We start from the raw sequence: 27,105 nt of genomic DNA on the forward strand, positions 1-27,105 counted from the left end.
TGGTACAAGGTGAAGCGCAACAACGGTTAAAAGGCCTTTGCCATTCGCTGTCAGCACTGTCCTCTATGCGCCCGCAAATGTCATCCTTAATGCATCTGATAGCACACAATTAAGTTGAGATTATGGGGGGAAAAGCATATCCAGCCCTCTCATCTTCTAACTCGTGTAGGAGAGGCTGAGCCATAAAGGCAGAGAGTACGGTAAATAATTCCTTAATAGACAGAACAAACAGCCAGTAGACGGCAGGTCAATCGGTATTCCACTTGGGTGCTATTCAGTGTAATATGATAGGGGACACAGCAGAGATGGAACGTGTGTGTGTGTGTGTGTGTGTGTGTGTGTGTGTGTGTGTGTGTGTGTGTGTGTGTGTGTGTGTGTGTGTGTGAGTGTGTGTGTGTGTGATTTTGCCATACATGTCGTGTGTGGCCATTATCGAGATGCATGGAAACATTGCAGCTCGGATATTGCCTTTTGTCTGAGGCTAAATTTAGTGCAAGGTGTCCCGCCGCCTGCGTTTAATATCACTGCTCAGAGACATCCCCCCTAATTAGGATTTGTGTGTGTGATCCCGCCAGGCACGCCTATGTCCATATGTGTGTGTTTGTGTCGAGTTTGTGCCCATGCCTTAGCACGTATGCCGTATATATGAAATGCTCGTGAGTGTGAGCATGTGTGTTTGCACAGAGCAAGGGCATTAACCTGAGGCTGCTTCATATTGTCCTGCTAAGCTAGTGGCTCTCCTCATAATGCTGAAACTAGACAGATTTGTCATAATAGGGTTGAGCCAGGCAGCCGGGGTCCAGGAAATAATAAAGTACCTGAGAGACTGTGACTTCTTTTATCTGTCTGCTCTTTTTTCTTTACTGTCCCACTAATGGCAATCCCTTTCAGTCCGTGTGTGTGTGTGTGTGTGTGTGTGTGTGTGTGTGTGTGTGTGTGCGTGTCTCCTTTCATGTCTTGTTTTCTCCCTCTCCTCTGCGTCTCCTTTACTCCCTCACTCTCCCCACCCCCCACTCTTGTCTGTCTCTCTCTCTCTCTCTCTCCCTCTCTCTCTCTCTGTTCAACTTTTTTGTCCCTATGTCCTCAACCCGGCCCACTAACTCTCCCTGTCTCTTTCTCTCCTCCATCTCCCACTTGCTCTCCCTCCTTCTCTCATGGGGAACAATATATATCAGAGCCCTGCTCCGCTAGTTGCCATGGCAACCGACCTCATCATAGCATCTACTCTCTCTCTCTCTCTCTCTCTCTCTCTCTCTCAACCTTGCCCCTTTCTTCCCTCTTTTACCTCTCGTCCTCCATCTCTCTTTGTCTCCCCCTCTGCCTTTCACTCCTTTTGCCTTCCCCTCCATCTCTGTATCCTTTAGAGGGGGATCTTTTAATTGTGAGAGGGCTGGCTGGAGCCAAATTGAGCAGCGAGGTGAGTCATTGGGAAAAAAAAAGGAAAAAAATAAACATTGACCCCAGACGTCTTTCAAACACCTAATTTCTGTCTGCTTTGTGTTAAATATGGCCTGGTACCACGACAAATATCTATCGATCTAAATGATTAATTCTATATATTATACTAGTGTATAATATACAATAGCCAGATCTATATGGACATATGTGATTTAAATGTTAAACCACGTGATTTAAAGGGGCACTCTCTAAATATTGCATATGAAGATCAGCCTGAAACAGGAGGAGCTTTGTCTGAGAAAATAACCCCTGACAATGCCATCAGGATTATCAAACTGTGGCCACAGGGTGTTTGAAGGATATGGGTTTTTTGGAGCATGACCCATACTTTGGACTTACAGTCAGGATATTGCAGTCTCAGATTTTGACCATTTTTCCCTCCTAACTCCGGCAATTTTATGGAAGTGCAATGCTATAATCGCTGGAGTACATCTTAAAAGCTGCATTAATTGTCTTTTTATATATTGATAATGGCCCAAATAATACATCAACGAAAGCCCTCCACCCTCTCCGGTCTTGTAACAAACGATCATTCCCCCATTAATGATCACATGTAATGACGAACCCATGGAGACTTATCAACCAACTCTGCAGTTCTAGCGTCTGTCAGCTCTTTGTTTTAGTTTTACAGGCCATAATTGTACTGTTTTGGTTCAGTCTCACCTCTCTAATCAATCTTGTTTCCAGCTGAAAAAAAAGCTCTGATGACACTGTATGCTACCTGCCTGGCACCAAATGGCAGACAAAGTTAGCCAGAGCTAAATAAAATAGAGTGATTATTAGACAGAAACATGACTGTAATTAAATGCTATTGCTCTGTTTCTGCTTATGTGTAAATAGGCGACTGTTAAACGCAACAACAACTTTCTAAGGTTATATTAGCTTGCTCTCAATTGGTGAAAATTGCTTTAGTATGCTTCTAAAAGCCTCCACTCGTCTTGGAAGGCTCTTTTTGGAACGTGGCTGCAGGGATTCGCTGCCATTCAGCCTCAAAAGCATCATTGAGGTCGGGCATTGATGTTGGGCAATTGGGCCTGGCTTGCAGTCGGTGTTCCATTTCATGCGAAAGGTTGGACGGGGTGGATGTCAGGGGTAGGTGTATTCAAACTCTGAAAACATTTTTCATTTGTGCACCTCGTCATGTTGAAACAGGAAAGGGCCATAAAGTTTTTTAACACAACACAAATATATAGTCATCTTATATTCTTTATTCCCATCTAGCATGATAAGGAAAGTTAATCCAAAGCCTATTCAAAGAATGCATTTGGATTTGTTGGTATATTTATTTCCTTTTACGTGGGGTACCCGATCCTTCACCCCATACGTATATACACACTCATGCTCGCACAAATGCTCAAACACTTCCACTCAACCTCCATTCATGGAGGATTCAGCCATTTATCAGAGGGCGACAAGGGCAGGGGAGCCTTTTTCTTGCTGTGGGAATTTATGTGGGATCATTATTTAACCTAATTGCATTGAAGACAAGTGGAGGGCAGCATGCTTTCTCGGAGTGGCGAATACCAGGGAAGCATCCATCACATGTTTACACACATGCCACACACATACACTCACACTCACACACACACACACACACACACACACACACACACACACACACACACACACACACACACACACACACACACACTCTATATGTACATTATGCAGCATACTGACATGCATGGACAACTTAAAGGATGCTGTAAGTAAAGGATGAGTACGAGGAATGTATTTGTAAAATGCATACAAGTCGGCATAGATTAAACACACACAGACATGCATTCGCGCATAAAGATATATCAAGACCACAGACATGTGCCAACATGCCTTATTCCTTCTCTATTTCTCACTCTTCTCTATCAAACTTACTCACTCACAAACACTTGCATACGCACACACACTTACACACTTCTTACCATGCAGAGCAACAAGACAGTTGTCCTCCATCTGTCAATGTTATTCATGAGGAAATGGAGATCTGGGCCATGAGTGATGAGTTCTCCTACAGAAATGGCCCGGCCAAAACCTCTTGGAAAACCACCCAACCCATTTATTAAAAAAGATGTATAAATATATAAATAACCCAACATTCGGGGCACAAAACTAATGGCAAATTATTGCGCAGGGATTTTGGGAATGGGCTCAACTCATTTTATCATGCCTATACCTTTATGTAACAGAATTTCCATGATGCATAGTTCAGTTCTGCTGGAGATATTATAGTAATCATTTCAAGCATGTACAGTAGTAAAAAGGGTCCGTGCACCGGGCGCATGGTTCAAAAGGGTTCTACTTAGTGTCTTAATTAATCATAGGTGTGTTTTGGGCGTAACATGCAATAAACCAATCAAAGTGTCATCTCCCATTCCCTTTAAAAGCCAGGCGCGTTTGTACCTTGGCACATTGCTATTATGATTGCGGATTCGCTAAGCAGGAAGGAGAGATTTTCAGGAGAAGAAGTGAAAGCGTGTGAGCAGATCATATTATAATACTATTTCACATTGTAATATTTTAATTTTTAATCTTTTGCATGTTTGTGTGCTGCTGCACATCCCTGTGTATGTAACAAGTATAGTGTCTGCGCGCTGTGCATGAGCCTAGGCGCAATTTACTAGTGTGCTGTGAAAATATCAATGAAATGCTGCATTATTGACTTTAGACCAGGTTTAGATAGCAATACGCCCAGAATGCACCTGAACACACCTCCCTGTAAGACCAGCACACCCATGGGCGCACAGATGACCGCAGGTGCATTTGCTATTTAAACAACGTGGGGGCTGGACGGGAAATTGACAACTACGTCGGTCTTAAACTAGCAAAGACACTTCACAGAAAGTCAGTTTTTGTTTTGTTTTTACAAAAGTCATTAAGTTCTTATTTACAATGGCATCCTGACAAGCGACAAAAGCCACTTAGGGGAAGGGAAAGAGGGCTAGGAGATAGACATACATACAGTTTTTAATGACATAAAATACAATTCAAAGCTACAACTAAAATTGGAAACAAGAACATAGACAGCAGTCAACAAGTAGAACAAGAGAAGCACACACAGGAGGGAGTTTGTGAACTCTATCTCTGGAATGGATGATGTGCCAAAAGAATGCTATTGCGGTAGTTTAGTCTGGATGTAATAAAAGCATTTATCAGAGTTTTGGCAGGAGAAAAGGAGATGGATGGTTGAAAGTGAATGATGTTTTTTTTTAAGGTGGCAAAAAGGCAGTTTTTGTTATGATATTGACGTGGTCTTCGAATGAGATGTAGCATTGACAATTTGTTCCCAGATCATAGCAATTACTGTGAGAACAATGTTTTCATAACTGCTGGAAATGGCCCAAACTATGAAAATACCCTTAGCCTAAAGGGCCTCACATATTAACATGAATAGTATCAATGAAACAGAATAATGCAATAATATACAAAATAATAATTGACAGATCTATTCTTTAAACAGCTGCACGACTACTAGCAAGTGATCCAGCAAATGCTATATACTCTAGCGACATCATATGGCTAACTACTATATAATTACTATACCAACAGTGCCATTGTACATTCCAATAATGGTAATGTGAGTGAGATCTCTATAAAGCGCTGCCAACACTATCACTGTCCCGGTGTGACTTTATTTGATGGCGAGAACAAGATGGTTGAGTGGAATGGCAGGTAGAAAAGCTGCCATGTATCTGCCAATCACACCATAAAGTGGGAGGGTATTATCTCTCTCTCTCTTTCTCATTGATTCTTTCTCTGTCACAAACTCTCTCTCTCTCTCTCTCTCTCTCTCTCTCTTTGTATATGGGGATCTCTCCATAAAACATCTGACACTATGTCACCCGGCACCTCGCTCTCTCCCTGCAACCTGGACACTGCCATTACACAGATGTCAGACACAGTTGTGATATCATCATAAAAAAAGTAACTGCTGTGATTTTTTGTTATGCTTTTTTTTAAACACACACTCACACTAACACACTATCTTCTCTGTGCTTGTGAGTAGGCAGGGAATGGAAGAGGAGAGGTTTGGGGGAGTCAGATAGAAGTGCAATTACACTCGCTGATGTGCTTTGGCCCATATTATGATGTTGGGGATGATAAGACAGCAAAAGCACATGCCGCACACACACACACACACACACACACATATACACACAGACAATAGGTCTCGGCTATGATGGATGTCCGGATTCAAACCCACTCCAAGCGGAAAATAGATGAGTTCCCTTCTTTTCAACCAAATGGCGTATACATCTCAGACAGTTCCACATGTATCACGTGAGCTCATAACTGAAACTTTATTGGCAGCACAATTGATAACCCCGCCAAGGGGTGCAGAAAAACAGCTGCACAATTTCAGTCATGTCCTTCAGTTCATTTAGCCAGGCTTGATTTATCATGCAGAATGCTCAGTTTAACCTCCCATGTCGACACTTGTGAAAAGAATCCAGTGTGTTCATTTTGAAGCATTCATTGTGCGCCTCCAATGGCATTGATGGTGGTATGGTTAAAGTACAACACTGGCTTTTTGGGAGTATGGCGCATGAGTGAGTTGGCACCTAAATCATCTCTGTGCACCCAGTAGATAGTTTTGCAGTGCCTATAGTAAGCTGTTTCCCCACTGGAAGGATTTACCACTGACTTGCTTTCTATTACCCACTGTATAATTTTCAGATTTTTATATGAATATTTATGATCACAAAAGGAGTAATTCTAATGTTTAGATGACACCCTAACCTTTCTCTAAGCCCTATCCTGTAATCTGGTCAAAATATGTATATTCATTCTCCCAAGACAAACCCCATTCTTGACATTCCACAAGCTTTCCTCTTGTGCCAACCTTACTTTTTAGGGTGTACATTCAGCAATTACAACCCATATTTACGTTTATTGTTGGGCAGCATCACAGGACTTTTACCCAGATTAATGTGGCATTTGAAAATGAAAGCAAATGGTGAATTTGTTTTTACTTTATGGAAAAAATGGCACGTGCCTAACCAGATTTTGCTAAACTCTAGTTTTGTTGCTTAAAACTAACCAAACTACGTCCGATTTAAAACCCTGACTGTTACATTTAGATAGGAGGATGGAAAAACGCTTCTGTGGGTAAAATTTCCGACCACTGCTAGGGTCGCTAATTTACAAAAAAATTGATCCTATGCGTTGTTATAGAGGGTAGGAATAAACAACCCATATCATCGTATAGTTTGGAGGACTTGTTGTTAGGTCAAAATGTCCACTTTGCATACAAGATATCTTTAATTAAATTCCAGTACAAACTTTACATTTCAGCCGTACCAGTATAGATGATGAGCTGAAAAAATATATATAATAACAAATAGATGATCGTCATCGCTGAGGACACAAGGATAATTGTGTCAATCATCTAGCCACATGTTTGTTGGTGACCAACACAGGTGACCTGTTGACTTGTTAAGTCTGTAGTACTCTGTATTTTCCACCCTGTTAAATTTCCAGCCCAGTTCTGTAGCAGTCAGATTCGTGACTGTTTCAGGGTGAAATAGCAATTTCCACTTCCAGATGCATATGTGATTGTCGTGACCCCATCCCTTCAGTACACCCACTAAAAAAAAGCTTTTTGCATTTTGACTTATCACCTTCTATCTTTCAATCGGTCCAAAGACGCCAGCTCAATCCCCTACCGGAGAATATGTCCATCAAACACTAAAATGTGACTTTTTTTCGGGGAAATGCTTACTGATACTAGTAGTACTTTTCTTTCCAGACTTAATTTCCCTTTTGTAAAGTTTTGCAGACACATTATTTCACATAGTTAGTGCACACAGGGAGAGGCAGGGTAGGAAAGTCATAACGTATTGAGAGATGGACTAACACATTGTTGGCTTTTGTCATTTAATGGGATGTCTCAACAAAAAGAATCAATATAGATTACCTTCAGCCTTATCCTATAACTGTGACATATTAAACGGCATGCCTTGGCCAGCCAAATGTCACAAAGGGAGTGACAGTAAGATGACCTAAATGGATGAAGGGAAGACAGTTTTGGCTATCTTAGTTAAGCAGTGGGCCTTCGAAAGGGACACCTTAGGAACACACAGGAGATGGCAATCCATGTAGGGTGACAGAGAAAGCCTATGTGAAACGGTAGGAAGAGAAATGCGTAGGTGCACGTATAGTATGCGTATAGTATGCTGGAGTAGAAACGAGAAACGAACACACAGAACTGTCACAATAGACTTGTCACGTTGATTTTTTTTTTTCTTTCCATGAGCTAACCCTACTCTGGTAAACAGAATTAAGAATATCACCTCATCATGCTTTGCAGAATGTGTATTATAATATTGACAAAGGCAAGACCTGTTGCAAAATGAAAATGCAGCAACAATTTAACGCAATGCAGTTGAATGCAGAGTGGATTAGCCTTGGAAAGTTTGTTTTTGTTAGAACAATACTATACACACACAATTTTATCACATGGGGGAATTGTCTAACAGGTAAAACCATATTGACTGTTAATGTGGAAAAACATGTACACAGGTTGTATCATGAGATTTCCTGTGGACATGATCAGTTGCTTTCCAAGGTTCTTTTACTTTCTCAGTTCATAAATGGCTGCACACAAGCATTTAGATAGACCGTATATATCACTAACTCCTTGATTTGAACCGCTAGAGACAATGTATTAGCTTTCATTATACTGTCAATAAATTGGAACAGTAAAGAGCTGCCTCAAGTAAACCTTTGTCACTATGATCTCACAGCTTTAACACAGGAAGTCCTATTCGATGGCAACGTTGAAAACGAATGGCAAAACTCATTTCTTTAATCAAGAGCCAAGCATTTGAATGGCTGCATCAAATCCAGGCATCAGTCTACCTTTAAAAGTGTCGCATCAGAAAAGATAAACACTGCAGGAAGCGGCTTTTTATCTGTCACTTTGTCAACATTTTCAAAAAACATCTTCATAGATCTCAGTGCATATAAACAACATTCATAAGAAAGTACATAACCTTCTTTGAGTGCTCTGTTATGCCCCAGCATACCTCTGAATATCATTGAATGTGTATGCCCTTTTGTGTTCATAATATAAATGCTTAAGAAAAGAAGAGGGAAGGATAGCCTGAGAGCAAGGACATGTTTGGTATTTAGCGACTAACACAATGTCAGATTAAGATGATACATGTTTGTTGACAAGCCTCTCCTTGGTTCAGTGTGAGATAGGTCACCACACTTTTTGGCTCAACGGCAAGGGTGGTGAGGATGTGCATGTCCCTGACGGGCGAGGCTGGGTGACAGGGCCCTTCCTCGAGCTATGCGAGGACCCGGTGAAGACCTGTGGGTGTTGGTAACATGTGTCTGAGAATGTTGTGTGCTAAGACGAGCCCCATGTCAGCTTGTTCGCCCGACACCCTTCTGTGAAAGCAGAAGGGACAGGGTGGAGTGCGGGGTTTATTGTGGCTTGAGTTTCGGAGTCATGAGAGTCATGTGAGGCATGGTTTCAGTTGTTCTTTGTGCCTCTGCTTAGTGGCAGCCCACTCAGGATTGGCCGGGTACTCATCAGTATGTAAAGGATAACATCACTGTTTTTCAGCCCACACTGCATTGAAATACCAACTTAATGTTATGAGACAACATTGATATTGGACGATTCTGCAAAATGTACTTCTTTCTACAATATATGTGCATGCCAAATAAACTAAGGTTAGCCAACTTATATACATGGTCAATATTAGGAAAAGGTGTGTGGGAAAACTGTTGTCCCACAGCAAAGCAAAATGCATTACACACCTATGCACCAACCTCCACAACCACAAATCACGTAAATCATGAGCTGGCGTTTCATCCAATATGAACGTATTTCTTAGAGGTACTCAACATATACTTTAAGTTGACACGTCAGTGCCACAGCACAGTTTTGAGTGTCACCCTTTTGTTCACTGCACAAAAAAGACCTGTACAACACTGTTGGAGGACAATCCCTACGTTAGCTGACCCAGGGTTACAATATTAAACCATGTTTTTAATGTCTTAGTTAAGCTGTTGTAGCGTTTGCACTGAGCAATGTATTAAATGTGACATTTAGTTATGTTAGCACCAATTAATCACCATTGAATATTTAGGTGTTGAGAGACCTTTATTATGCACATTCCCCTGTCAGCTACATTTCTTCCTTAACTGTATTTGTTGCTTGGCATCTCTAGTTTGATTTAAAATGGGGCACTGGGGATGTGAGAAAAGCCTGTCCATTCCAATCTTACCAAACACATGCAGGTATAGGTGAAGTTTAAAGGGCACTCCTAAAAGCAGCATAACCTTTTTTTTTAAGTTGATATAATTCGAGGAAAATTCCGCCCCAGGGAAAAATGATTTCTTTTGAACACGCCTTGTGAGCAGTTTAAGCCCAGCTGCAATCTCTCCTTATACATCAGTGTGGTGTCACACCCACACAATCTCGTGTCACAGAGAAGATGAAAATGCCATGAGCGAGTGACTGATACCTGCCGAGATCCTCGCAATGGCTTCTTTCAGGAGGAGAATGACACACAGCCGCATGAATAATTCCAGCAGGTGCCAGGGTGTTGTTATTCACACAAGATAAAATGAAGAACAACAAGTACTACTTCCACTTTTTTCCCCCAATGATTTATTCAGCGCTGCACAGCGTTTCAATTCTCGGCCATCACCCGATGGATACTTTGTGAAGAGACAGCAGTTCAGACATAGTTGGGACTTAAATTAATTATGGAAACAGTGTGTGGTTTTCTCTCAAGGAAAGTGAAGAGATATTTCCTGAGCAGGGAAATTCATCTCACTTGCATGTTTTTATCACTTGTAATATGGCTTCTGATTGTATGTGCACTACCTCAAATACAAAAAATATCCCAATTGAAGAGCTAGATCTTCCTTTAATCCCCTAATACATTGCACAGACCCAGACACACTAGTGTCACAGGGGCGATGAAAGCGCCTCAGGCAGGTGACTGATACCTGCCCAGATTTTGTTAATAGCGCCATTCTGATGACAGATGATCACGGCCGACAGCTGTAGTGCGACTTCATCTTCTGCTAGTGTCATTACACGCAGCCCATCACAAATCAAGGCATTTCCAAGCCCTGATGAGCAGGAAAAAAATAGTTCCTGATGGAATACCTATTCATACAAGTAATCAAAAATCTGAAGAAAAATGGAGAAGGAATTGAAATAAGTGGCTCAAAGTGAGGTTTCAATCTGCTCTGCAAAGAAATGATTACATTTTCTTAAATGAAACATTCTTGTTATCAAATGAAAAAAAGCCTTGGGTGTTCATGTGTGGTTCTTTTTTCCATACGATGATTGTTGGCACTTGAACTCGATAATCAGCTGTTCTACTCAATGCACCAGGGAGTTCAAGTTCTCCTTTATATATAAAGGGATGATGGTAATGTGATGCCTTCAAAGATGTTCAAAGTATTGAAGGAAGCTCTTGTATGCCATGATTTTTATCATTTCATTGAATTCCTAACATCATATGTATGCCACCATGCCCGTGAAACTGATATAAACATATCAATTAAATGTCATAAATCATTGGAAGCTTTCCACTATTATCAATTCACCAAACAGTTGATTGTGCCTTAATCTAGACGTTCTTAGTCTATCCTGTCCCTCTCATAACGCACACAACCATTGATGGATTTTTCTGTTTAATGTTTGATCTCATTGCAGATGGGCCTGGGCTTATATGTAACTGTTGTACGATAATATCTTCAGTAGGAACATCATAACAGTGTGTAAAGCACAGTGTGTGAATTGAGCAAAGCTCACACAGGGCACCAAAGCCTTGAAAAGAAAAGGATGTTGAAAACAGACAGAAGAGACAATCATTAATGGGGTAATTAAGATGACAGAATTTTCATTTTTTCTTTATATATATAATTATATTTTATTGAATGTTCATTGAAATTATGTTAGGTTATATTAAGACTCTTGGACTTTTTTTTAAATTAGGGCGAGCCAGGGTTATACTGCTAATACTGCAAATACCACTGCAAAGCCACGGCCATGTGTATAGGAAATACTCAGTTTTCCTATCTTTCTAAAATACCACAAGAAGAGGATCCTTTACCCAAAAGTCTAGTCTCTTTTTTTTCAACCCATGCTGCTTTATTTCACTTTAATGGCCACAGTGCCTTCGGTACATTCTGTAATGGACCTCTCAATCATTTAGCGGAGGCTCATAATTAAAATAATATGAATAGGTATTTTCCCATTGATTGAGACCAAAAATGTGAAACCGAAAATACATTTTCGCTTCTTATTCCCACATGATGTTGTTTATGTCACTGTGATGATGATTGTGATGATAGCTCTGCTATTCACAATCACATACAGGTGACCATGGTGGTGGCGACACAATAAAAGAAATTGATTGCTGGTTATTAGAGTGTATTCAACTACCTGAAAGGGGTCTATGTAATGGTAGCTCATGTAAAGCAGAATTAAATGGAATAATGGATGGAAACAACAGAGAATTTTTTTTTCTGAAGTAGGCAGAATGCTTTTATTGTATGTCATTACAATAAACAATGCACTCCTGATATAATGATAAACTCTTTGATTACTTAAATATTTAGATTTTTAAAAACTAGCTTTGTCATAGTCCATAGAAAATGAATCAATAAGCATATTTACCTAATATATTACTACTCCTAATCCTACACTATTGGCTGACGTGTTTTATCATCTTAACCTTTACTACAGTAAGGCAAGTGTCAAACAATGCTTAAAAAATACCAAAATGGAAATTCAGACATTCAAATGTGTCAGCCGTTATCGATCATACCTCAAACAGTCACGGCATGTATGAAATGGACTTTTCGGCTTATTTCCAGAAATGCCAGGGAGCAGACAAAAGCTGATTAATTTGACACATAATAAGTGGAGCTTAATTATATTCAATCAATGTTTCAAAAAGACAACTTCGCCGCTTCAGTCATTACGGCTTGCAAAAGATATTTCATCCAGGAAGAAACGCAAGGGTAAAAGCAGAGATATTCAAAGCTATTTATTCTGTCCTCATAGGAGTCAAACTTGTCTGCATGGTAAAAGGAACAATTTGTCCTCTTTATCACACTCTCACATACAGGTTCACGCCGAGACACAAAGAAGCAAAGAGAAATGGTCTGATGATGGGACCATTTGTTCACGCTGGGAGTTTTCATTAAGTCATTTCTTTTTTTTCTGACTGGTAACAATTACAATTTAGACGATGACTTCCACCCTCTGTAATTCAGGTAGGAAAACAGCATGCAGCATCCACATGGAGATGTAGATGCTGCCGGGATTTTTTTTGCCACAGGACAAGTAGATGGAGAGCAAAAACAGGGGTGTTTGGCTAGACAAAGAAATCTGTCTTGCATGTTTGTGGGCCACCACTGGAGAGTTTGATTGAAGGTATCCAGGAGGGAGAAGGCAATGTAGGGGAATTTGTGAAGGTTTTGCCACAACGGGGGATAGGTTTCAGGGACAACGCACGCCAGCCAAGCCAAGCCAGGGGGGGGAGTCAAGCCCCGCTTGTCGTAAGTAGAGATGAGTAGCAGAGTTCAGAGCCTGGTGAGAAAAAATCTGGAGTATGTGCTGTAGACAGCTAGCAACAGACAGTTGCTTGATTGGGATCATGCTGAGATTTCATGTACTTCAGGGTGGGTTTTTGCACAGAGATATTCCTTTAGTTTGTACCAAGTGAAATGCAGACTTTTTTTTTTTTAAATGATCCGTTGAGATTCAGCTTATTCAAATGCAAACGTGTGACAGTTGTGATAACTTCTGCTTCCCACAAGTTAAAGGAATTCATATTTCAATGAATTTGTCCTTGGACAAGCATGCATTTCATTAAGCAAGATATGTGAAATACTAACATAATGGCAAAATAATTTAAATTTCAAAATGCACTTTGCACCTTGCTTCATTTTAATACACAAGGCTTTCCAAGTATGTGTCACTGCTGGCTATCACATATCAACATCCATTGCTTCATCAATGTATGCATTTCAGAATTGTCTTCTGGTTGGTATTGAAGATCACATTCTTGCTTCCTTTTAAAAACCTTGCAGCTCAGAATGAGAGCTGTATCTCCACATGGTCACAGTGAGATTATACAGTGTGCACCTCAAATGAAGCAAACTAAAGAATGAAATGCTAAAGATTTTAAAAGAACTGCTCCAAAATGCATGCTGTGCATGTTCACAGCATCTGAGCCGCGCAGTTGAAGAGAAAGTAGTCTAGTCAAACCCCAGATTACATTCAATGATAATGGTACTGATTTCTTTCAACAATATCTGCATTGCAAATATGGTGTGGTTAGGGTTAGGAACCATGACCAACAAAGCCACTGCACAACCTGCAAGTTGACATGTCGGCAAATGAATTTCGCTGTGAAACTTGTACTGAGTGTGTAATTTCCCTTCAATATGCACCTGCTAAGACGTTGTATATTCACAGGGCCTGGGTAAACTAGTGGGGAAGTGTTGATATTCCCCTATACTCTTTGTTTTGAAATGTACGAGTCAGCTTTGCATCCATTTCAGTCACATACATTAGAAGCTTCACTCCCCACTGTCTTGTATAAAGGCAGAATTAAAGTCTGAGAACCCTTATAAATTCTAATGATTATGTATATAATATCCCCCCAGAATGAAATGAGCTGAGAAGCAACTGATATTCGAGTAACACATTTTGTATGCAAAGAAAAATAAATTACCTGAAGGGAGCAGTGTGTGTGTGGGGGGGGGGGGGTGTCTCTCCTCTACCTGGACATGGCTTTATTATTATTTATTGCAATTTTCTCACTAGTGTAATCAAACAACCACAAGTCAGCCAGAAGATGGAAGGGGATGTGTAGCAATATTACAGAGGGATAATGAAAATGTTGTGAAAATCTGAAGAAATTTTCCATTTGACATGCATATTCCTCTCACTGTGACACTTTATTTTCTTAAAGTTTCCTGCCAATTTAAACAAAAAACTCATCGAATCAAATAATTCCCCCTCCAAGACTGGATAAATGACAACATGAGAAGTGCCGATTTTTAACAATAGTGGTGTAGGCCAAGGTTAGTCAGGTGATCTATATCGACGACGTTTTGTGGAAATTCCGCCGGATGTCCCTCATTTCGGCCGCCTGTCCGTCACCTTTCGCCTTCTTTGTGTTGTAATTTTAAACTCCGGTGGATTTCTGAGGACTATGGTTAACTGCTCCTCAGATCTCTGCAGGGTAAATCCAGACAGCTAGCTAGACTATCTGTCCAGTTTTCTGTTGCACGACTAAAACAACCATTGAACGTACCACGTTCCACCAAAACAAGTTCCTTGCCGAGGCTATTTGGCAGAGGCACAATTGCTCCATCTGGCACAGTAGCTTTGCAGCAGAAGTTGTCCCGGTTTGGATTTTCTCCCTCATGTGTGACACAGATCTGATGGCTTCTAATGAGTGTGAGGAGCAAAACGCTGCATGGTGTCACATTTGATATATTCCCCAATCCTGATTTGAACCACATAGCTATGCAGTGACAAAATAAAACAAAAGCAAAACCCAAGGCCTCTGACCTACATACAAGTTGTTTTCAAACACTGTCCAGTATTCATTAGCATTGCATGACGATGGGGTACTGTACATCATTCACGTGAGACAACTGTCTCTGCACAGGTTGGCGTAGTTCCCAAGAACCTGGTCTCTCTGCACAGAGGAGGAAGTAAGGAGAGCAGTTAAGACAAGAGCTTTTTGTCTTAGACGTGTATTTCTTTCTTACCGGCCTCACCGTTTACTGATGATGCACAAAAGTTGTGCAGGACTTTATAGGACACATACATGTCAGTGTATTTATATATATATATATATATATATATATATATATGCAGCAATGAAAGCTATTTCAAAATCTATGGGACAACGGAAACTGATGAAGCTGATTTCAACAAGGTATATATATATATATATATATATATATATATATATATATATATATATATATATATACACACACGCTGTACATAGTACAAGGTCTGGATGTATTTAAATATAAAGGCCTGCAGTGGAAGTAAATGTGTGTAAATCTTGTGTCACTCCAGCCTGATAGTTTTTTTCTCCTGATAGAAAACTCATGTTCCTGTGAAGAGACATGAAATGTACAATATTCACTAGATCGTCTACACCCTTGACGAGCTAACACCATCCCCCTCTGACCCTGTCGCTTTTGGGTTGACAAATCGTCCACAAGTCGGTGCGTCACGTGGTCCAATCTGTGTTGGCGAGGCAGCACTTCTGACAGGCACTCACTCCTAAAGGCATTGTTTGTGCCAGCAAATATCAAGTGACTTGATCGAGAACATTGGAATGTTTTGTGTGAATTCTCTTTTTAAGGCACATTTTACACTATTTTAGGGATGACAAGCACACAGGATCATAAGATCACAAATAACAAACGTGTAAATAGAAAGAGTAATACATGATTTGTGCAAGAAAACAAGGAAAATAAAAAGAGGAGAGAACTAAAAAGCTAGCCGGAGAGGATAAAGAAAAAAAGGTAAAATAGAAGATGGGCTTGGCTTGGTGAATGTTTGTACCTGAAGGACCCTTGAAGTTGGATGCTACAGTAAACTATTCAAAGAGAAAAGGCTTTATTGAGGGAAAAGTTGAGGTTTTCATCAACAGCATGCCTTTGGCTCAAAATAGAAATGCATTTTCAAGCTCCAAGTTAGATGTTTTCTTCGCTTTGTCCCTGTGTCCCCTGACTAACTCAGTCTCTCTTCAAGTCACTCACTTATTGATTTCAGAGGACAATTTACCCAGAATGTATTAAACTTCACAGACAAAAAAAAGAATCACCTAACTGTGAACTCTCTCCCTCCTCCCCCAGACCTGCATATTAGAGAAAGAGTTTAAGAGAGTGAGGAATGTGAAGGACTTTTATTTAAAACTTATTTCTAATTATGGTAAAAAAAAAAAAAAAAAAAAAAAAAAAACTAATACGTTGCTCTCTAATGCAATCATGTCTCCTTACTTATCTTGTTGGTTCAACTAGAATGAAATTTGGGAAATGGGATTAGCATAATAGAATGCTGATTAGCTCAATGGAATAGCCTGCATGTATTAAGAAAAGGTGTGTGCAAACACTTTTTTGGCAATATTGGGTGGTGTGTTGGCTTTTGTTGTACTTTAACCTGATAAGAGAGTGGGATGAGTTTGAGCCTTTGTGCGGCCAAGTTATAAACACGTGGCTGTAAAATGGAATTGACATGTTCTATATAATGGAGGACAGATAAGGGATGTGATGACTTGATTTGGACTTGCCTTCAAGGTCTCAGGATTTTACTTCAACTTGCTCCCAAAAGACTAACAAAGTAGATCTGTGTGTAATCTTACACATGGTAATTCAGTGGAAATACTTGAGAGTTTTTGAAAAGCATTATTTATATGAATAAATATCATGGATAACACATGAATTGTGTTGTGGGGGGATTTGTCAATTAAACTCTGACCAATTACACCTCCCCCGAACAAATCAAACCAAACACTTGCTTTGGAGAAATTGCAAAAATGGTTTCTAAAATGTCAAAGTGGGAGCTGTGATTGTGAAAGCAGCGCTTGTAAAATAAAAGAGACCCCTAAGTGAGGGGAAATAATAGGATATGAATATGGATAGGATATGAAATATGAAATATATGAAATGAATGGCTCATTAAAGTTCATTATAGGGTTTGTAAGATTTTGTGTTGAGACAAGTTAGCAACTGGAAGGTGCTACTGTATCTTTCATAATGTGATGGTGGATGCTAATCAGAGATCAGAAAGAAAACACTATTCTGAGCCTTTTGAAAGGAGCATACAACTGTGTTTACGCCCTTTTTTCTGAAATCCAAATTCTATTGATATTTTTCATGAACCCTGGCAGTGATGACATGCACCAAGCTTTGTGCTTTTAGTCCTTGATATTGGCCATAACTTACATAGGTTTAAAGAGAGATATTATGCATTGGCTCCTGCAGAAAACCAGGGAGTCATAAAGATAGATGTTGGGCATCCTGTGCACAAAACATAATCTTGATTTCAGGAGTTGTACTTCTCCAAATCTTTTTTCTAAACCATCTGCTTACCTCAACCAAATGTGTTCATTTGCATTTCCAATAAATCATGAAATAGACTCAGACAACTCTTCTTCCCTCTTCCGCTCTCACACAAACGCACCCACCGTGAATGAACCTTGATTTCTGCACAGCGCACGTTCTCATTGCATATACAATACATCTTTTTCTTTGCACGACGCCTGTGCCGACTTCATAAAGTGAAGTCAGGGCAGCTTTTCCTTTAAGGGCATGTGAGTCAGTATTGACTAAGACGTGGTATTCTTCACAGGCCCACCCACACTCTCGAAGCCAATAATCACACCAACGCTGTCTAACGCTGCAAAAGAAAAAAAACATCTATTTTTTTGCTCTTATATTAACTTATAGGTACAGGTATATTGAAACTGACAGCCAGCATTGATTCAAATGTTTGAGAGGGTTTTTTTTTACGAAGCATTAAAATTGACAACATAAATACACAACTGGCAATATGAACATCAATACATTTTCCTATTATGCTGTCACTGGGGGAGGTTTTTCAGAAGATACTGTAACACACAACAGTATTTCACCTTGTTTCCTTCGGCTGTGGTGGCCTAAAGGTTGGAGAAGTGGGCTTGGGACCGGTTCAATCCCCAGACCGGCAGGATAAAATCTGGGTGGGAAGTGAAAAAGTGGGAAAGTGAAAGAACAGCACTTGTCCCACCCTCATTACCACCACTGAGGTGCCCTTAACTCCAACCGCGCCAGCAGATCAGACTGTGGTTGTACCGGGCAGTTTCTAGGTATGAATGCATAACTGTGTGAATGTGACAGGTCGTTGTTGCAAATGAGAAATTGTTCTCAATCGACTTACCTGGATAAATAAAGGTTAAAAAGAAAAGAATGAATCAAGGCTAAAGGCCAAAGCTAACATTTACTTTGGGGTATATGAATCGCAATTAGCTTCTGTAATAGTCAGTGCTACCACTTGAGTAGCTTACATAACCATACACAAAGGTTTATGAACTTCAATTATATACGATAGCATCTTTGCATAGCATCTTCTGATGGTAGGCTACACTAGGAATGTAGTCAGTCAGTCCATCCATCACTCTGAATAGGTGAAATATTTGATTTCCAAAATAACTGCATACATGTAGTCGCAACACTCTCCTAAACTTCAACGTTGTGCCAGTCAGCCTACAGACCAACTTGATCAGTGACACAGATCAGTGGTAAGAGCGCCATGACAGCATACCGTAGCTGTAATATTATGGAAATGATACAACTTGACATTAAGCTTCAGTATGTGACACTGGTGTGCCTTTCCACTCATTTACCACATCATTAATTTTCACTTACAGTCTCAAACGGCGTACATAGAACTTACTGTTAAGAATAATTTGTGATCCCTGAAATCATGAAATCCATACTGCAATACAGTATTTTATGTGGGGATGGGGGGGGGTTCAAAGACAAACACTTTAGCTGTAGGCATAAAAAAGGAATAGATTTCATAAAGCCAGATTTTTCTTTGAAAGACTGCTTTGATTAAAATCAATTTCTTTTTTTTGTATTCTCCTACATATATGTTAAATTATTAGAAATAAAGTTGAGGTTAATTGCAACTCTAGGATTGAGTGTAGCTGCATGGGCTTCCGAAAGCAAGAACATGTAATACCAAAAAAGAAGTTCAAAAAAAGTCGTCCTAATCTGCTGTCACTCAACCCCGTCTCCTAAAAAAATTACGTTCCTATACAACAAAACTGCATTCTCAATGACGTTTGAGGGAGGAAACGTATTTTCCATTTGGGGAAAACACAAGTTGGGGAAGTTTTAAACGTGTGGTTTTAAACTTTGTGAGGTTCAGAAATAGATGATGGCTAAGTACATTTGTTACTGTAAAACCATTTGTATCATATTTGCTACGCAAGTTTTTGAAACCTCTATCTCATCAAGTTGATAAATAATTTCCTTAAACACCTGTTGTATATAATCTGATACATGTATTCTGCCCTCTAGTGGAGTATCATTCCACTACAAGCAGTGGAAGGGATTTCTTTTTTACCTTTTCAAAATGGCTGCTGTCATTAAATCCTCCACACACTTTTGGCAGGGAACAAGTTGCTAATTTTCATATAGTTATGGTAAGAATAACATTTATGTTATTACTATTTTTTTAAATAAATATCTTCTTTATTGAAACAATGCATAATTACCTAAAAATTAATTATTTATATTATAGTTAAATTGTGTTAAAAATGTGTGTATCAAATTTGATACTACAGGGATTTAAGGTTCTTTATCCCTGAACTTTCAAGTCACATTGAAAATCTACATTGTAATCTACATAATGTAAACATTGTAATCTACATAATGCCTACCACTATACAAACACACACTATTTTGATGATTTAATTAATGTAATTAATGACTAAAATGCCATCTTAAAATACATTTTGGGTATTTTCAAAATAACAATAACATAATCGCTATGCTATATCGACCAATTTGTGTATTTTTGGATGTGGAAAAGACTTGAGGAAGAAGTATATTAAAAATGTCATTAGCATGATAGTACATGGCAAATCAAGTGACATGGAGCAGTTAGGGGAAGATGATGAGGAGGAGGAGGAATGGACTCCTAAGGTTATGCATGATAATGGAAGTTCAGATAGCAGTGATGAGGAAGACTATCCAGATGAAAGTGTAGCCCATACAAGCATGGAAGTTGAGGTCCCAAAAACAAAAAACTTTTGTACCTAAAATGAACATTGTTGTGAGTAAAACGTTGCCCAAAACGCCCAATGTATCAAACATGATACAAAAAATATATCATAAACAAAATTATATGGCAAAAAAAAAAATTAGAATTTTGTAATAAGGTTTAATAAACATATAAATTCCAAAAAATTTGAATTTTCTGGTTATTTTATCATGTGTCAGCGCGTAAATTAAGGTTAAGAACATTACGTAAACTAGTCAATGTTGACTTTTGGTATCGCACGGTACACCAACAGCAGTCTCCTGGGTGAAAGTCCTGTGTTTGTCTGACCCATCCCTCCTCCCTTTCCAGGCTCTTGCGGAGTGTGATTAGAAACATATTTGGGATACTTCAAAGACAAATAATCCGGGATAAAATATGTTTCCCTTGAAATGTAATTGAGAATGTGTTTTTGTTGTATGGGAACATAGTTTTTAGGATAGAGGCTGTCTCACTTTTTTCCTATGACAAAAGTTCAGAAAGAATATTACAGCAGTCTAGTGTTAGCACTGCACCACATATAAGAGCCATTCACCTTGGATAATCCATTTATAAAACATGCTTATATGAGCTCAGACAGCCATGTGGTAATTCATAAGGCAATGTCAAGGTAGCTGTTACCCTGGGGCATGTGAATCACCATTAACTAAGACATTGCATGCAGCGTCCAAGCCCACCCACTCTGTCTCCGCTATATGAACATCACAGGCCACTCTGAAAAGGCCTTTAATAAATATACGAGGGAGGCAGTGCATCAAGTTGACAGGGCATTGCCTGTGCTGTCCATGAAAGAAATTAATGATTCATGATTCCCAATTATGTTTTAATTCCAATCGGAGATTAGTGCCTAGTAAGGGCAGCCTGTGTGGCGGCGGGGTGGGCGAATGGTTGGCAGGAGCGGAGATAAGACATCTGTTTGTAACACCAGGCCAAGAGAGAGAACGATGGGTAACGATGGGTGACGTTGAGGCCATGATGCGCAGAAACACACAGCTATGTATGTATGTGTGCGCACATATACACATTCTGTTTCACACACATAGTTCTTCAATTTTATGAATCCCTTTACCAAAGGGTAGACCACTAGGAGTGATGCATTTTTTTTTGAGAGAGAGGGGGAGGGAGATGTGAAAGGTAAAAGGCTTTGGATTTCTTTTGCCAATTTGTTTCTTGGCAGTATTCTCCGAATCGCTCAATACAATCTCTCTAAAAGTTTGCATTTATCAATTGCTTTCTCTTTTTTTACTCCCCCATCCAAAAGCTTTAGAACAAGAGAGCCGGAGTCAGGCAAAATCCTTCATTCATTAATGAAAGGCATCCATTACTGTCGAATGGCGACAGAGTTAATGTAAATAAATGAATTCTCCAACCCACTTAACTGTGGTTTATTATGAGCGAGCAAGGCATAATTGTGTTTCTGATCAGTTCAGATAAATTCAGACGCACAATACCCCCACCCCCAGTGCCAGGTCTAATTTACATGCCAAGGTCTGCAACTAAAGGGGATATATCATATGGCTTATTACCAAGGCTCCAGCTAATGACACTGGAATATGAGAGGAAATGTATTAAGGCAAATGTGGTAATACTTGCCTTTGTAGGGTAAAGCCTCTTAAGTAAGTCAGCGGTGGCTGCTTCTGCTGCTTATAAGTTATGGGAAAAAAAAATCACATTTTGTATGTTATAATCATAATAAACCCATCTGGCTTTGGGTGTTTTAATTCAAGCCAACATATAACTTTGAGTAAAATGATGTGATTTCACTGCAGCGCCTGGAACCCTGACGTGAGGTAAATGGCATTTCAGTAAATGTGGGCTCCAAAGGATAACGCAAGTGGGTTTTTAATAGAAAAACAGATGCAATTCAACTCAAAGTATAGTATCATTAGCACATACACATTTAGAAGAAGTTGCTCGAGTGGGAAGAGAGCCCAGAACCTGTCAGCTATTACACACAGAGTAGCTGAAGATCACAATGTGTCAATGTTGTTACAATGCTGTTACTTGTATGCTTTAAAGTCCCTAACCTAAGAAGAGAGCAGGTCTCTCACATATGAATAAAAAGCCACTCAGAGTAATAGACCCTCACTTACTAACCATCTGTGTGCTGGATGGCCTCCCTCGTTATGACACTGACCCCATTGACAGCGCACAGGTACGAGCGGCAAAGAATGTCTTGATGACCAAAATCAAGGTGGTAATAATAAACTTTGAATCTGAACTCCTCTGATGATAGTGTAATGCCACTGACTGTGAAAAACGGAATTCTGGACCTTCTTGTGGGAACACTGAGGCACGTAACCGGCGTGCAAATGTTGTTAAACTCTACCCGCTGTTGTGCACTTTTATTTAAGAGACCTACTGAATACCGTAAATGTGGTTTATATTGTTACATGTTGCCAACTGTTGCATGCGGATGTCACACACATTCCTTTTTGTGCTGTCACCCATGAGTAGTTTTGTGTGTTAAGACAAAACTGTCTCTGTAATTTATGTTTAGTGCAGCACAGAGGATCAGGCATGATTACTTTTAGGGAGACATATTGTGACTGTGCGTGCACAGGAATGTATTTTGCAGCAATTATTTAAAGGATGTCTGGTATTTGGCTGTACTCAGGAGAGTATTAGGGAAAAGGTGTTGCACGAGGAACGGCAGTTGCTTGAGAACACCATTAGTTCCATAGTAGTCTATGCAGTAGAAAGTTCACATTTTGGACTTTCTGCACACATTGTGTAACTCCCATACGTAACCATATGACATCCTCACTCACAAAATGCTATTTTTTTTCACAGAGAGAGACAAAAAATGGCCGCAACAATGCCACAGCTGCTCAGCAGAGATGTGGCTTGATGTGAAAGCAAAGGGTGTGAAGCAGAACGCTCGCCTGTAATATTTCAGGCAACCAAATACAATTATTGAATGAATAAATGAATGAATGAATGAATGATTAAGAAGGCACTTATTATTGATATTGATGCACTACATTTACTGTGGTAATGTAGCATAAAATTGAGACCAGGAAAGTGAACAAAAACTTGTTTAAATATAAATTCAACTAAGTTTTTTTGTTTTGTTTGCTCCGACTAACAACGGTCCATTGTGATGTTATGGACTGAACGATTGCTTGCGCGATTGTTTACTTTGAAATCACCCCAGCTGCAAAAATGTATAGTAATTCCTGTTCTATGGATGAACACTATACAGCCTATGCATACAACAAACTATTAATATACTACCGCCTTTCTCTATAGCCCCACTGGAATTCAACAAAAAAACAACCCGGCTTCATAATTGCCACCTATGCCTTAACCAGAACCCATCTTACGTTGTTGTACATTTCTTGTACCATTGACAAACTGCTAATGGGGTTCCCGCTACACCCTAAATGCTCCGCCAGTGTCTGCAATGCAGAATAAAAAAGTGAAATACAACATTCAAAAAGCTATATGCATGACATTTCTTATTGTGCTTTCAGTTAATTTAAGTAACAGAAAAGTAAGACAGTCAATAACATGGAGTTGGTTTCTCATTCATCACAGTGTTTAATTTAAGTTGCAACAAAAGATATTGCATGATGTTGTTAATGAAGGAACGGTGCATGAAACAGCTATCCGTCCAATTAGTATCTTCTGATGTCTGACGTAGGACAAAATCATGTATTATTGCCAGGACATCCACATGGATTATCTATTAAAGCAGCAGCATGACTGAAGTTAATCATGTTTGTTGTTTTCACCGTGCTGCTTTGTTTTAATTTACACACACTGACGACTTAGAAATGCTCAGTAAATCCAGAGTTTCTCCATTGTTGGCAACTGTTCATCTGTAATGGAGCATGAGGGGGTACTCTGGTGTTTTGCTTATGGGCGGCAACTATTTTTAAATATTACTCATTAGTTTTCCCCAAGCCAGATCAGGTTCAGATGAAGAAACAAATCAAGTGATTGTTGATATCTCACATAGCTGAATGATGAATGAACAAAAGTGTTTTTACTGCAAATAAGCATATCCTTGCACTCTGGGGACCTTTAGAAATCCATGTTTATGGTTAGAATGATTGCTGTATGAATTCTCTGCTCAATAACCAATTCATTCATGTCCCACTGAATCTACACATAATGTCACTCTCACACTGTTTGTAATGCACAACAATGCCTTTAACAGGGATCAAGTACATTTCCAAGATTTATGCTTGTTCTTTGCATATCTCTAGGGGCAGACGTGCCACAAGTTTAGGACTCAACTTTGCCTTTTCGCATTTGAACAGGTGTAAGCAGAGCACGTAAAGCCCGCTGTGGGGATACGCGCATAAGGAATCAGGAAGAAAACAATAAGCGTTCGGAGGTCGTTTGGTTTCTGAGTGCCTTTTCAATCATCAACTCCGACGTGAAATTCCCAAGGCGGGAACGCTTACCATTTGTCAGACAGTTTCAGATATTCTGTTTGCCATTCAGAGCAAGTCATGTTGGCTCAAGAAGTTTGTGAAAGCATGTTTGTGTGTATGTATTAGTGGTGTGCGATACCGCAAAAATATCTATCCGATACCAAATAAATACAGGGCCAATAGTTTTTAATGATTAAGGTGGATGCATCATCAAATTGCTAAATCTGAATGAATTCTCATGACCTTTTAAGTGGTTTTGCAAATATTAATTAAAACCCAGGACAGAATTTTCATATGTTTGTATAAATTTGTTGTGTTACCACTATATCTAACAGCCTTTTTACAAATTATACAGCTTGGCGTTGTTTAATTTTTGGCCTGAAAATATATCCACACAGCGCTCCTCTTCCTCTCTGCCATTCTTCTGCTCTGTCTCTGTCCTCTGTCCTGCTTGTGTGTGTGTGTGTGTGTGTGTGTGTGTGCTGCTGGCCACCGCCAGGCTTGGCTGCTTGCTTGCTTGTTTGACTGGCGCCGCTGAGTCACGTGATGGTACAACATCAAATCACAAGAGGGGGGAGGAGGAGCAAAGTGTGCCTGCTCTGCGCTGTGATAGAAAGCAGCGGACTTACACAGACACAGACAGCCAGGTCGCCTGTTGTTTAATATCAATGGTGCGTTGCTGTGTAGAGAGGAATCTGTCGACACTGTTTCTTGATTATAAAAGTTTATTTACATCAAAGGAATTCAGCATCAATTTACAAGCCCTGCAGAGCTCGGAGAGGACCGCTTCTCAGATTCTCAAAAGTCACTCTGGCTTTCTTTGTTCGAACATGGTATATATTCTATAACATATGTAACATAGATGGGGGAGGAAACAATGCTTTGACCAATGTCTACCAGCCAACTGGCTCTATCCTGGAGGGCCCATTGATAATGCATGCCAGATGTGTTCTGTGGCCAGTTCCTGTGGCCCTTTCCCTATAGAAGTATCCCCCGAAAGTAGAGTAAAGTTCATCACTTCTAGCTACATATAGATAGTTCAGATATGGCCTAAATACAAATTATAGAATGATCAGATAAAATAGGATGACAATACACCTCACGCCTCTTTGATGAAACCACAGCGGAGCATACTGGAGAGAAACTAAAACTAAAGTATCAATCTCATTACACTGGTATTGCTCAATATTAATACCAATGTTGGTATCGATATAATCGATATTTGGATCGATCCGACCACCACTAGTATGTATAAAGACACGAAAAAAAATGCTGGTGTGCCCCCTTTCCCTCCAGCTGCCTTGTCTACTCCTACCTCAGAGTGACCTGTAGCAATTCTTCACAACCCAGCATTTTTTGCAGCTGTCTTCAGACCATGTTCTAAATTATAATAGACTTATTACTACAATGGATGGTACATTGATATATGTAAACCTTACGAATGGCCAATCTTAGGGGATGGCCCGGACAAAAGTATCAGGGGGGCGGTTGCAACAAGGACCTTCTCTCATGTAACACCAAAGTCAAATACTGTGAAGTCCACATGAGGAACACCCCATGATAAAGTTGACCGAGACAGAGGCGGAACGAAAGTAACAATTTTACTTTTGTCCAGCTATTATTAAAGATGTATTTCTTAGCTCTTTATTTTTGCAAGAAATGCCCACAGAGACCTGAGGCCTATACTACGAATCAAGATCAACATGCCTTGGACCCGGCTTCACCTAACCTAACAACCACGGTCCCGCATAAACTGTCACGACGGTGGTTAACAACTAGTTCACCTTTTTATAGGCAAAACGCTTACAATTGCTGTCATGGGGACTTGGTTAGTTTATTTTATATTTATTTACCTCTGATACACCATCGTGATACCCCAAACCCCGGGTTGAACCTGAAGTTACCTTGTTAACGCCAAATCTTGCTTCGTAGTACAGGCCTCTGAAAACAAACCACAAAATCACACAGACACAAAGACAATGAATAAATGTTTCTGCACTGTCTATTGTACAAAGCCTGTGTTGCTTTCTTACCGACAGAGTGGCAAAAGTTAACATCAATTTCTGGTCTGATTGTGTCCGACTCGTTTATCCCAAAAAAAACCAAACAAAAAAACATTGGTGTTGGAAATGGACGTGTATGTTATTCAAAATAAAATATGGTTACCCTAAAATGCATCTCTGTGCAAAGAGAGAAATACATAAAAATGGTACTTTCGTCCTGCACTGAAATGCCCTGAAAGTTGCTCCTGCATGCCAGGCATCACCCCCTGTGGTTGTTTATGTTTATGCACTGCATCCTCAGTTCCAACAATCACGATGGTCACAGCACCGATGCTTTTCCAGACAGGCCTTGAATGTTAATGAAACAGTAAAATAGCAGTGGCCCTGAACCAAAAACATCAGGATATAAACTTTGTCTCTCTGAGTAGGTCAA

The sequence above is a fragment of the Perca flavescens genome, chromosome 24 (assembly GCF_004354835.1).
Source record: "Perca flavescens isolate YP-PL-M2 chromosome 24, PFLA_1.0, whole genome shotgun sequence".
Lineage (NCBI taxonomy): Eukaryota > Metazoa > Chordata > Actinopteri > Perciformes > Percidae > Perca > Perca flavescens.